This window comes from Balaenoptera borealis (genome assembly GCF_965194805.1).
Source record: "Balaenoptera borealis genome assembly, chromosome: 3".
NCBI classification, from domain to species: domain Eukaryota; kingdom Metazoa; phylum Chordata; class Mammalia; order Artiodactyla; family Balaenopteridae; genus Balaenoptera; species Balaenoptera borealis.
The window spans coordinates 70,405,280-70,420,589 of NC_138866.1; the positions used below are offsets into that span (position 1 = coordinate 70,405,280).

The 15,310-nt window shown below is 36.4% G+C and overlaps 1 long non-coding RNA gene across 1 annotated transcript in view; it reads left to right on the forward strand.

Moving 5' to 3' along the window:
- The window catches only part of LOC309625133, a 549,787-nt gene that overhangs the window by 455,366 nt on the left and 79,111 nt on the right, over positions 1 to 15,310 (forward strand). The window lies entirely within an intron of this gene.

The window sequence follows — 15,310 nt, forward strand, 5'->3', positions numbered from 1 at the left end:
GAATGAAAAGAAATGAAGACAGCCTAAGAGAACTCTGGGACAACATTAAACGCAACAACATTCGCATTATAGGGGTCCCAGAAGGAGAAGAGAGAGAGAAAGGACCAGAGAAAATATTTGAAGAGATTATAGTCGAAAACTTCCCTAACATGGGAAAGGAAATAGCCACCCAAGTCCAGGAAGCGCAGAGAGTCCCATACAGAATAAACCCAAGGAGAAACACGCCGAGACACATAGTAATCAAAGTGGCAAAAATTAAAGACAAAGAAAAATTATTGAAAGCAGCAAGGGAAAAACGACAAATAACACACAAGGGAACTCCCATAAGGTTAACAGCTGATTTCTCAGCAGAAACTCTGCAAGCCAGAAGGGAGTGGCATGATATACTTAAAGTGATGAAAGGGAAGAACCTACAACCAAGATTACTCTACCCGGCAAGGATCTCATTTAGATTTGATGGAGAAACCAAAAGCTTTACAGACAAGCAAAAACTAAGAGAATTCAGCACCACCAAACCAGCTCTACAACAAATGCTAAAGGAACTTCTCTAAGTGGGAAACACAAGAGAAGAAAAGGACCTACAAAAACAAACCCAAAACAATTAAGAAAATGGTCATAGGAACATACATATCGATAATTACCTTAAACGTGAATGGATTAAATGCCCCAACCAAAAGACATAGACTGGCTGAATGGATACAAAAACAAGACCCATATATATGCTGTCTACAAGAGACCCACTTTAGACCTAGGGACACATACAGACTGAAAGTGAGGGGATGGAAAAAGATATTCCATGCAAATGGAAATCAAAAGAAAGCTGGAGTAGCTATACTCATATCAGATAAAATAGACTTTAAAATAAAGAATGTTAAAAGAGACAAGGAAGGACACTACATAATGATCCAGGGATCAATCCATGAAGAAGATATAACAATTATAAATATATATGCACCCAACATAGGAGCACCTCAATACATAAGGCAACTGCTAACAGCTCTAAAAGAGGAAATCGACAGTAACACAATAATAGTGGGGGACTTTAACACTCCACTTACACCAATGGACAGATCATCCAAAATGAAAATAAATAAGGAAACAGAAGCTTTAAATGACACAATAGACCAGATAGATTTAATTGATATATATAGGACATTCCATCCAAAAACAGCAGATTACACGTTCTTCTCAAGTGCACACGGAACATTCTCCAGGATAGATCACATCTTGGGTCACAGATCAAGCCTCAGTAAATTTAAGAAAATTGAAATCATATCAAGCATCTTTTCTGACCACAACGCTATGAGATTAGAAATGAATTACAGGGAAAAAAACGTAAAAAAGACAAACACATGGAGGCTAAACAATACGTTACTAAATAACCAAGAGATCACTGAAGAAATCAAAGAGGAAATAAAAAAATACCTAGAGACAAATGACAATGAAAACACAATGACCCAAAACCTATGGGATGCAGCAAAAGCGGTTCTAAGAGGGAAGTTTATAGCTATACAAGCCTACCTAAAGAAACAAGAAAAATCTCAAGTAAACAATCTAACCCTACACCTAAAGAAACTAGAGAAAGAAGAACAAACAAAACCCAAATTTAGCAGAAGGAAAGAAATCATAAAGATCAGAGCAGAAATAAATGAAATAGAAACAAAGAAAACAATAGCAAAGATCAATAAAACTAAAAGTTGGTTCTTTGAGAAGATAAACAAAATTGATAAGCCATTAGCCAGACTCACCAAGAAAAAGAGGGAGAGGACTCAAATCAATAAAATTAGAAATGAAAAAGGAGAAGTTACAACAGACACCGCAGAAATACAAAGCATCCTAAGAGACTACTACAAGCAACTTTATGCCAATAAAATGGACAACCTGGAAGAAATGGACAAATTCTTAGAAAGGTATAACCTTCCAAGACTGAACCAGGAAGAAACAGAAAATATGAACAGACCAATCACAAGTAATGAAATTGAAACTGTGATTAAAAATCTTCCAACAAACAAAAGTCCAGGACCAGATGGCTTCACAGGTGAATTCTATCAAACATTTAGAGAAGAGCTAACACCCATCCTTCTCAAACTCTTCCAAAAAATTGCAGAGGAAGGAACACTCCCAAACTCATTCAATGAAGCCACCATCACCCTGATACCAAAACCAGACAAAGACACTACAAAAAAAGAAAATTACAGACCAATATCACTGATGAATATAGATGCAAAAATCCTCAACAAAATACTAGCAAACAGAATCCAACAACACATTAAAAGGATCATACACCACGATCAAGTGGGATTTATCCCAGGGATGCAAGGATTCTTCAATATACGCAAATCAATCAATGTGATACACCATATTAACAAATTGAAGAAGAAAAACCATATGATCATCTCAATAGATGCAGAAAAAGCTTTTGACAAAATTCAACACCCATTTCTGATAAAAACTCTCCAGAAAGTGGGCATAGAGGGAACCTACCTCAACATAATAAAGGCCATATATGACAAACCCACAGCAAACATCATTCTCAATGGTGAAAAACTGAAAGCATTTCCTCTAAGATCAGGAACGAGACAAGGATGTCCACTCTCACCACTATTATTCAACATAGTTCTGGAAGTCCTAGCCACGGCAATCAGAGAAGAAAAAGAAATAAAAGGAATACAAATTGGAAAGGAAGAAGTAAAACTGTCACTGTTTGCGGATGACATGATACTATACATAGAGAATCCTAAAACTGCCACCAGAAAACTGCTAGAGCTAATTAATGAATATGGTAAAGTTGCAGGATACAAAATTAATGCACAGAAATCTCTTGCATTCCTATACACTAATGATGAAAAATCTGAAAGAGAAATTATGGAAACACTCCCATTTACCATTGCAACAAAAAGAATAAAATACCTAGGAATAAACCTACCTAGGGAGACAAAAGACCTGTATGCAGAAAACTATAAGACACTGATGAAAGAAATTAAAGATGATACCAACAGATGGAGAGATATACCATGTTCTTGGATTGGAAGAATCAACATTGTGAAAATGAGTATACTACCCAAAGCAATCTACAGATTCAATGCAATCCCTATCAAATTACCAATGGCATTTTTTACGGAGCTAGAACACATCATCTTAAAATTTGTATGGAGACACAAAAGACCCCGAATAGCCAAAGCTGTCTTGAGGCAAAAAAATGGAGCTGGAGGAATCAGACTCCCTGACTTCAGACTATACTACAAAGCTACAGTAATCAAGACAATATGGTACTGGCACAAAAACAGAAACATAGATCAATGGAACAAGATAGAAAGCCCAGAGATTAACCCACGCACCTATGGTCAACTAATCTATGACAAAGGAGGCAAAGATATACAATGGAGAAAAGACTGTCTCTTCAATAAGTGGTGCTGGGAAAACTGGACAGCTACATGTAAAAGAATGAAATTAGAATACTCCCTAACACCATACACAAAAATAAACTCAAAATGGATTAGAGACCTAAATATAAGACTGGACACTATAAAACTCTTAGAGGAAAACATAGGAAGAACACTCTTTGACATAAATCACAGCAAGATCTTTTTGGATCCACCTCCTAGAGTAATGGAAATAAAAACAAAAATAAACAAGTGGGACCTAATGAAACTTCAAAGCTTTTGCACAGCAAAGGAAACCATAAACAAGACGAAAAGACAACCCTCAGAATGGGAGAAAATATTTGCAAATGAATCAACGGACAAAGGATTAATCTCCAAAATATATAAACAGCTCATTCAGCTCAATATCAAAGAAACAAACACCCCAATCCAAAAATGGGCAGAAGACCTAAATAGACATTTCTCCAAAGAAGACATACAGACGGCCACGAAGCACATGAAAAGATGCTCAACATCACTAATTATTAGAGAAATGCAAATCAAAACTACAATGAGGTATCACCTCACTCCTGTTAGAATGGGCATCATCAGAAAATCTACAAACAACAAATGCTGGAGAGGGTGTGGAGAAAAGGGAACCCTCTTGCACTGTTGGTGGGAATGTAAATTGATACAGCCACTATGGAGAACAATATGGAGGTTCCTTAAAAAACTAAAAATAGAATTACCATATGACCCAGCAATCCCACTACTGGGCATATACCCAGAGAAAACCGTAATTCAAAAAGACACATGCACCCGAATGTTCATTGCAGCACTATTTACAATAGCCAGGTCATGGAAACAACCTAAATGCCCATCAACAGACGAATGGATAAAGAAGTTGTGGTACATATATACAATGGAATATTACTCAGCCATAAAAAGGAACGAAATTGAGTCATTTGTTGAGACGTGGATGGATCTAGAGACTGTCATAGAGAGTGAAGTAAGTCAGAAAGAGAAAAACAAATATCGTATATTAATGCATGTATGTGGAACCTAGAAAAATGGTACAGATGAGCCAGTTTGCAGGGCAGAAGTTGAGACACAGATGTAGAGAATGGACATATGGACACCAAGGGGGGAAAACTGCGGTGAGGTGGGGATGGTGGTGTGCTGAATTGGGCGATTGGGATTGACATGTATACACTGATGTGTATAAAATTGATGCCTAATAAGAACCTGCAGTATAAAAAAACAAACAAAACAACTAATACTAAACTTTCATTGGGTTATTTGTATGGAAATATGTTAATATAAATGTTTCAGACATTACATGAAATTTCTAAAAATCTTATATTTGTATTTGTATGGAAATATGTTAATATAAATGTTTCAGACATTAAAAAAAAAAAAAAAATAAGATGTTCAAATATTAATCCCCAGAACCTGTGAATAAGTTATGATCCATGAGAAAAGGGGAATTAAGGTTCACAAACAATTAAAGTTACTCATCAACTGACTTTAAAACAGGGAGACTATCCTGAGTTAGTCAGGTGGGCCCAAAGCAATCACAAGAGTCCTTAAAGGTAGATAAGACAATTAAAAGAAAGAGCCAGAGAGATGGCAGTGTTAGAAGGATCCTGGCCAATATTGCTGGTTTTTGAAGATAGAGAAAGGGAATCAAGAGGCAAGTAGAGCAGGCAGCCTCTAGAAGCTGGAAAAGGCAAGGAAATAAATTCTTCCCTGGAGCCTCCAGAAAGGAATGCAACCCACCAACATCTTGATCTTAGCCTAGTGAGATCTGTGTTAGTCTTCTAATCTACAGAACAGTAAAATAATACATTTGTCTTATTTAAGCCACTAAATTTGTAGTAAATTATTATAGCAGCAATAGAAAATGAATACAATTACAAATGCCAGGAATTTTTCCTTTGCCACCATGACTACTTCATGGGGAGTCTCCTTCCCAGTTCCACACTGGATGACTCGAAGACCAAGGGAAGCCCCTGGTCACTTGGCAGAATGGTATACAGAAGATCGCATTCTTGTACTTGGGTCTGAAACTGAACTCACTACATGATCACAGGAGAGTGATAATGAGAAAAGGACACCTCTGATTTTATGATGCAAATCTGTTCTCTGTCTCTGCACAACCCAACACAAATCACCTATATTTGCAACCATCCTACCCTTCTCTGCATCATAACTGGGGATTTATTACCTCTCCACCTGTCTACAGATGGTGATTTGAAACTTATTCCCTTCTTCCCTCATAAGCATTTGACTGAATTGATTACTTTTCCTCTCCATTGTGTATTTAATCCCTCCCTCTGGTATGAAAACTTCCTGCTGTGATTTTTAAACATTATCAAGTCTCTGTCCTCAGCAAACAATCAACAAAAGAAAAACTTTCCTTCTGTTTCCTATCCTATCTCTGTCTAGAACCCTGGGGGGGGGGGGCGGTGTGGAAAAACAACTACAACAACAACAACAAAATAAACTGCTCTCTGTAATAGAAGTACTGCTGTTTCATAGGTCCATTTGTCATCTCCCTTTCTTTCTTCACTTAAGTCAAACATAGAGTCACAGCTCTCCCTAAGGTGACCAATGAAATGGACATTCTTAGAGCAACTGACATTGTTGACCTCTCCCAATGTCTTCAAGCACTCCTTTATTCAACCATTTGCAAAGGACCATTCTCTATCTAGGAATGCTACTTTTCTCTCCATTTCACCTGATTATTAGTGTACCTATCTCAGATTGGCACTTACGCAGGAAGTATTGCCTAATTACGTATAATGCCTCCATTATATGCTTATCACACTGTGTTTTTGAATGTGAGTTTGCGATTATTTGATTAATGTCTATCTTTCCCATGGGAATGTAAGCTCCTTGATCTCAAGGCCCATGCCTGTTTTTGCTTACCATTATAGCATAATTTCAAAAACACTGCTAAGAGCAATCCCAAGAACATTGATAGGTACCCAAAAAAGATTTGTTCAGTGAATGATAAGCTTCAAAAGGAAAAAATACACACCTAGAAAAAAGAATGAGAAATCAGTACATTTACTGAGTAGTAATGTGATAAGGACATGCTAAACACTTGGATGGCTCATCTTATTTAATGTTTTTAAATGACCCAGTGAAAGTAGTAGCTACATTATATAGACGAGAAAACACATTTGGAGAAGGTAAATAAATCCTCCAAGGTCTTACAGTAAAAAGTGGCAAAATTAAGACACGGAATTCAGACGTACTTAGTCCAAAGATTATGCTATGTGGTCTCACACTCATCCTGTCTTTACCTAAAATTTTGCTATTTTGTTCAATTTTTGCATTAATTTCAACTTTTTGAAGTATTGCATTAAACAATAACGTTTTTTGATAAATGTGTTTTTGATGCCTCCTTACATTTTGCAGCTGAGATAAGGGGCTCACTTGCCTTACTTGCCCGATCCTAGTCTGGCCCTGCACAAATTATAGGGTTTGGTTAAAATGTTTATTCGAAAAAGTAAGCTATACCTGGAGTTGACCAACAGAAATCGGCCTCTCAGAGAGAAAATAGGAGAAACCAATATTTTTAACCTGGATCTGAAGGATGAGAATGGGTTTAATAACAGGCTCCATCACTCAGTAAGGTAATGACGAGTGATCTGAAGGAGCAGTGACAGGTGATTCTCTACCGCGCCAAGGGCAGAAAAAAGAGAGAAAGCCTTCCAGGATTTTCTACGCAGACATAAAAATAAGTTTATGTTTGGCACAAACATCACTTCTACCATATTCCGTTGGTCAAAGCAAGTCACAAGCCCAGCCCAGATTCAAGAGGAGGGCCAATATACTCCACCTCTTGATGAGAGGAGTTGCAAAGTCACATTGCCAGGGGTATATATTCAGATAGGAGAATGGCTCCTACTATTTTTTGCCAGTATTCTACTACAGGTAGCAATGTTATTACCATCATAACATTACTAGCACTGAGTAAATTAGTTATTCATTTGTAAATCTTTGGCAGTTTAGTTGGCAAATGACAGTATGTTGTTTTATTTTGCTTGTTGATACTTAATGGTGAACCTCATTTTGATAACTGTGGATGGAAATCACATTCTGCAACATTCTGATTGCCTTCGAGGGAGAAGAAGTGATTCTCAAATAAGAGACACTTTAGTTTCTGTTTGTTCGTTGTTTTTCTTGATAGAAGAAAAATTTGCAGCCGCCTCTATTCCCCTTCCTGCTCATTTAAGAGACTCAGGTCAATTTACTCTTGGAGACATGTGATCACTGGGTTTGGGCACATCGTGTTAGGAAAGGCCATCCGCAGGTCAGAAATGATGAGATACCAAGTAAAGAGAATCTGCTGAAGCCCTCTCTATTAAAAATGCATTCTCTGAGTAACACTTAATGTCTCCAAGAGTAAGTAAAAATATTTTAGAACCGCCTGGGAATGGACTAAACGGATGATCTTCTGGTTTGAGCCTCCTGGATGCAGTTCTCCTGTCCACATCCAAAGTAAAGGAATTAATCAGGGAAACAAGTTCTCTAGTTTTACTTTACTGCCTGCCTCAAACAAGGTTTCATTATTAATGGAAATTGTTATAGAAAAACTTGGGATTTTTTTCCCCATGTATTGTTTATATGCCTGTTTAAATTCAAATTTGAGCCAGCAGCTAGGGAAATAAGAATATTTGAAGTATATGGCAAACATCTCATATGCTGAAACCTGATTTATCCAGAAGCGTAAATGCTGAATTATACACCTCCCATTTACTCTAAATTGTACTGCCTACATCTTTGTGGGGCTGCCCATAAGATGTCTAATGAGTTATATGCCAGCACTTATTTAACAAGAAAAGAAACCAAACAGAGCGTAACTGAAACCTGGGTACATTTTGTTTTTGTTTTGTTTCAGAGAGCTGTCAGATATTTCAGTCCAATCTTAAAGTTGCTGCTTTCCTTTATTGCAAGTCGACTTCAGAATTTTAGTTACCTCTTGCTACAAAAGGTTTCAGTTTACAGGGTGGCAGGAAGAATGAAGATCGATGGTTGCTGGGTCTGGTTGGTCATACCAATTTGTACTGCAATCTAGGTGCTGCAATCTCTGAGATTTGAGTTTAAATGTGTGCCTTGCAGCTTCAGAAGAAAGATGCAGTCTGCATACAGCTGTAGATCAACACTGCCAGTTTATTCACAGGATGAGGCATTCATCATGCCTGTGCACATGGACATTTCGTGGGATAGAGAAAGGAAAGGAAAAGGATAGAGATGAGATGAGAGAAGAAAAGAAGACAGAAAAGGAGGGAAGGAGTAAGAAAGAAAGGGAAGGAGGGAGAGAGGAAAGGGGTGGGGGACACAGGGAGGTGATCTTATTTATTTTCCTAAAATAGCACAGTTACAGCTGTATCTTTCGGATAACAAATCATGGTTTGTTCATAGAAAATAGCGTAGGTTGAAAAAATATATACTATTGCTTAATAAATACATGCTTAATAAAAATCTAATAATAACCAACCTCCAACACATACTGAATAATAAACAATATTTTTACTGGTATATATCTGTAATTAATACAAATTAATTGCTTTTTTCAAAATCTTGGCTTTGAGACATTATCTTTCTAATTTGCCTCATAAAGTGCCCGACAATATTGCTATTTTGAAATATTTGCATTTGAAGGATTTCATGTGATTCATAATTCAAATTTTTTATTTCCAAATAATCACACTAAATTTGTAATGAAAGCCAAGTGTCCTTCTTATTTTATGAATTTGAAAACTGAGCAACACAATGGGTTCAGAAGTTCTAATTTTATAATGCAAGCACATTCCAACTTTCAATGATTTAGTTTCTTGCTTAACCTTTGAGACAAGTCATATCACATGCTACTTTACACATGTGATTGCTTTTAATTGCTTGTTTTCTTGTCCCATGAAACCCTGAGGAAAGGCAATAAGAAATAACATCTTTTCTTTGTAATGGAGGGAAAATAGCTATAGCTCATTTTATAAATACAAATCCTTGGGAAGTCACACAAGAAGCATCATTCCTGATTCAGTGCAGAGTTTGGATTGTGAATCATAGAACAGGTCTAGCTTGATTCTTTGGTAACATGCGCATATTTGAACCGGGGGGTGCCTACTGAGTGGAGAATGGAGTTTGCAGGCCAGAATTTTTCCTGCTTAGTGTCTTTTTGTTTGTTTGCTTGTTTCTTCAAGACAAATACTTTGCAAAGAAAATATTTTCTTTTAGGTTAGGGATGGATTTAGTTTCTGTTAGTGAAACTGAATGTTAAAGTAATAAGTTAGTATGATCTCACAGCAAGAAATAGATATCTCATGTTTATTTTGTTTAAACAATTGGAGCAGATTTTATATACTATGCACAGACTAACCATATTTCAGATGGGAAAAATTTATTTTTTGCATACATAAGGTTAGACTTAACACATTTATTTAATAAAGAGGAATGCTGTACGTTTAAAGTATATAACTAGGAAAGTTACTCTTTTCTCTAAAACAACCTAAGACAATCCCTTTGGCTCTATTCTCTGGGTTAGATTATGCTCTGATGGTAAAGAAGAGAAGTCATAGGAGACTTTAAAATGGTAAGTGAATAGTCAAGTTTAATCCAGATGAAAAATGTCTCCCCTCTTCACTCAGTTCTGAAGGAAACCTTCACATTTACGTATATGTATAAAATCGTACTTTCAGATACTATCACAGTTATCTTTCCCATTCCAGAGCTGATGATAGGCTTATAGAGAAAGGGCCCATATCTTTGGTAAAGAGTTGTATGCAAGGATCAATAACTGGTAATTCATGCTTAAGTACATCATAACTGTTAGCTTAGAAATATTTGCAATAGCCCATATTTTGCTCATTCAATCATTATTCCATTTTCTCTGTCTCCAAAGAATCAGTTTAATCATATGGTATGATGATGCTAAAAGCTGGTTTAAGACCTTTAGAGACCCTAAATTTTATAAAGAGAATGCACCCAACACACAGTCAAACCATGACCGGTACTAAATCATATAATAAGTATTAGGAATTGCAAAGTTTTTGATTTTTCCCACAGAGATATTGATTTTTTTAAAATCACGTTTAATATTATTTTCAAAGAAGATTTGTTGTTCTTGTTTGCTGGTCTCTAAACACAACCTTGACTTGCCTCTTGGGTGTTTCAGAGTGACGATGTCTCACACGTCAACACTGCAGTAGCACCAGATTTTAACATTCAATCTTTGTTTCCTTTTCCCCATCTTTTTGAATATTTTAATTAGGAATCATTTCAATAGTAACATTTGAATTACCTAATATAGTCTTTAAACAACAGTCCAAATAAAGAAAAAAAAATGTTCCCCTTAAATGGAATTGTCAGCTTTGCTGAGCACTCAGAGTATCTGAGTATAAGGTGCTACTCTGAATTAGCTCTTTAGTTTTCATTAAATCATTATATTGAACAAGTTAAATATCTCTGCTCCTAATTTAAAATGGTAATGATAATGAGAAGCTGAAAATAAAAGTGCAATGAGGAATATCAGGGACATGCACGTCAAATTTAATAAAAGGATTCTTTATCCTTGCTTTAGCTTTGGCTTTATTCTTTTGACCCAAAAAGAACATTGGAATCTTGATATAAAAGAGAAGGCTATAAAATAAAGGGCAATGACTTCAGAGATGAATGTATTGGTTCATGTATTACTTGGTATTGAAATTAAGAATCTCTTAGAAAACCAAATTTCCAAAACTTATTACAAAGACATAATTAATAATTCTACCTGAAACAATTCCTTTTTGCTATAATTGTTATAAGTATTATATAAAGATATGGTTTAATCAAATCTCTTTGGTCAGGAATTTACCTGAAGCTCTTCTTGAAGTATTTTTACAACTTTATATATTTTGCTATACAGTAAGTGATTTTTATTTCTATATTTGGACATTATCTGCTAATATAAAATGGCTTATCCAAGACACAACATGAGAAGGTGAAAAGCATTACTTGCAAATTTCCTCAGAAGACAATTCACTTCATGATGTATTTACTGTACGTTGTCTTTAAAATGATCACTGACGTGTAAGTTTTACGTGTTTTAGAGCCAAATTGCATTAGAAGACAATGATGCAATACGGGGCAGAAAAAAAGGAAGTTAGTTATAGTTTGAGATGTCAGTTTCTTCTGACTGACAAAACCGTTTCCTTCAACTGACAAAAACCATTAAGTGCTTAGAGCTGGGGCATAGGTAGGTGGATTACATGGCCACAAGAGGGCAGCAGATGGTCTAAAACTAATGAACTGAGGCGATGCATGTGGAATGATTGCAGTAGTGAAAGTTTTTCGGTCTAGACAGAGTAGTTTCCAACCTGATTATGAAAATGCAAGGAAAGAAGGAAAGAAAGGGAAGGAAGGGAAGGAAGGAAGGAAGGAAGGAAGGAAGAAGGGAGGAAGGGAGAGAGGGAAGGAGGAAGGGTAGGAGGGAGGAAGATGTGCTAAGAAAGATAGAAGATACAAAAACGCAGGTTCTTTTTAACAGGTTTGTTTTTTGTTCATTTGTTTCTTTTTGACATAGGGATGCAGAGAGAGAGTGTGTGTGTGTGTGTGTGTGTGTGTGTGTGTATTACCAACAGTTAAACTTCTGCTCAGCTGTCCAAGGCCAAAATACATAGAAACTCCTAGTTCTGCCCAAATCTACCTCCAAGGGGCACACCGGTTGGTAAACCTCCCCCCTACAAAAAGTAGCTTCTATCTGTATAGCTTGCTCTTCTCATAAACCATCATTTTTTTCTCTCCTGAATAATTAAACCCATCAAAACATGGGTTTTTGAAAATCAAACAGCATAATCTGCTTGGTTCTGCCCCTATGCCTCCGTAGTCCTAATCCAGGAGACAGAAATTTCACTTTTTTTTATGTTTGATTTTTTTTCATCATTTTCAATTATTTCTCGCCACAGGTTATGTTTCGTGACTATGGTCAAGATACCACTAGGGCATTTAAGTCTGCATGTTCATTATCCTCTCACAGTTCTTCACAAAGAACTCAAGAACACCGAAAAGACGTAACTTACTAGTTTGCTTCCCCTATACAATTAATCTAACACTAAGCCCCCTTATCTGGTTTACTAGGCTTTGCCTCAGTAATACTGAATTAGATGTAAAACATATGCAGGCTTAGATGGTACATACAGTGGTATATACAGTATACCACTGCATATAGTGAATGGAGACTATTGCAGCTTTCTTCAATGGAGGTACCATTCATTCATCATTACATCTGGCACATCCCCATTAAGTAGCTATTATATAAATAAATTCTTGGGAAGTCACGCAAGAAGCATCAGTCCTGATTCAGTGCATAGTTTGCATTATGAATCACACGATAGGTCTAGCTCTCGAGTTCTTTTTACAATTACATCAGGCATCCAATTTTTATTATAATTTGGAATAGTGAATATTTACCCAGGTCTCAATGATCTGGGCTCAAAAGTCCATGGAAAAAGAAAAGAAAAGTAAGAATATGTGTCTTAATTATATTGAATGATATATACCAATATGCAACAACATGCCTTTGGAATATTTTCAATTTACCTGCTTCCTCACTCAGTCATTTACAAAACCTTAAAAAGGGACATAAGTAAGTATGGCAAATATGGTTTCACTCCCTCTTTTTTGCATCTGTTTTCTATCAGATAGTCTTGGCTATGAGCAGAAAAATGATGACAGTGTGTGCATAAAAGTAGTAAAAGTGTTTCATGAAGAAACTACATAATGCATAAAGCTATAAATAAATAGCCTATAGTTCATTATGAGGAGAGAACTATGCCTTGTTTTAGTCAGAATGCTTGCTAACTTTGAGGAAAAAAATGAACACATTATATGCCAGGTATTCCTCTAAGTACTTTAAATGTATTACTCATTTTAGTCTTAAAGCAACCCCATAATTTGGTCTTATTATTACCATATCAGTTTTATAACTGAAGAAAATAGGGCAGAGAGTGTCAAGTAACTTGCCTAAGGTTATACAACTAGGAAGTGAAAAGCCTTCTGCAAAACCAGCCTCTGTAGGTTTTGGCCTCCCAGGTAGGAAGGGTGAGGAGAACACACAGCTGCTTTGACTATAGAGATGGCTTATTTTCTCCCTTTAAAGTAGGAGAATAGGAAGTTTAGCAAAAATAACTAGAGGCTACTAGAATGAGTAAATGAAAATAGTCGCTTGAACCATAGAAATGGGTGTTACATGTTTCACAATGTAGCTTGAGAAATTAGTGCCCAAGTAGCTAACATAACTTCTCAATCCTATCCTAGACTTTTCATGTGCTTTTAACATTTCATAAAATTTTTCTTTACAATTTTGCCTTTGGTGTGTTTCTAGCCAAAATCCCTAAAACAATAAAAAGATAATTGGGCAGAGAATCAGGATACACAGGTTCTAGAACAAGTTTTTTCACCCTATAGACCAACTTATCAAATTCAGTCATTTTACATAAAATATATATGTTTGTTTTGCTTTCCATTATATAAAATATGAGGTTTGGCTATGGGGAATTTTTAGCTCTAATTTTTTTTAAATAATTATAATCCAGCAGATTGGAATACATCCTAGGTTCTTTTTTACTCATTCCTTTTGTTATGTGCTACACCCTGGAACAGAGAGACAAGCTTTCAACCTCTGAGTGCCTGACCTACTGTCTGATATATCTCTACAACACAGCTAGTCCTCATGGGTGATGGCTCCAGAGGAAATGTTTCCATGTCACAATTTCTAGCTTGTCTACTTGATCCAGCTTTTTGAGAGATGCTTTCTCCATAACAGAAATAAAGCTTTTCGGAGTGATTTTGTGTTTGCCTGTGTGTGTGTGTGTGTGTGTGTGTGTGTATGCATAATTCTTATTAGGTCAGTGAATTGGCCTATTTATGTTAATAGTGCTGCCTTAGTTAAAATCAAAATGACTCCAAATTTCTGATGCATTGTCCACTGGTCCTTCACTCTGGTATCCCATACTCAGTGAGACAATAAATCCAGCAACTTCTACCCTAAGTGTCTCAGTCAGCTTGGGCTGCTACAATTAACTACTATAGACTGGTGGCTTAAACAACAAACATTTATTTCTAACACTTCTGGAAACTGGGAAGTCCAAGATCACGGTGCCTGCAAATTTGGTGTCTAGTGAGGGCCCTCTTCCTGATTTGCAGAGAGCAGTCTTCTTGCTGTAACCTCACATAGTAGAGAAAGAAAATCTCTCTCATGTCTATTCATATAAGGTCACTGACCTCATTCATGAGGGCTCCATCTTTGTGACCTAATTATCTTCCAAAGGCCCCACTTCCAAATACCATCTAGGGATTTGGGTTCCAATACATTCATTTTAGTGGGATACAAACATTCAATTGGTAACACTAAGCAAAGAATGTATCTGTATAAATATATATTCCCATCTTTTGTATTACTGTTATCATTATAGTGTAGACTCTTTTTACTCTTCTGGGCTGTTAAATCAACTCATAACTTATTTCCCACCCTCAGGCTCTCTCCACCCTAATCCATCTTCCAGAGAGCTGTCAGAGGAATTTTCCTCAGCATGACTCTGACCATGTTACTTTCCTCCTCAAAAATCTTCAGTGATTACCACTTTTAACCCAATCAAATGTGAACACATGGCAAGGTGATTAGGGCTCTCTGGAGTATGACCCCTAGATAGCACTCTCTGAAGAGGCAAAATGGAATTCAAGAAAATCTGAGCTACATACTGGACACCAAACGATTGTGTCCCTCATTTTCCTCATTTATAAAATTAGGTTAGACTACATAATCTTGCAATCACCTTCTGAAACCAATATCTTGTGAGTACAGCTTTTCAGCTTTAACCCCTGCTTCTCTACTTCAGACACCTAATATCACCAAAATGAACTAAACTGCTAGCCATTGCTAGAATATGAGCTGTATTTCT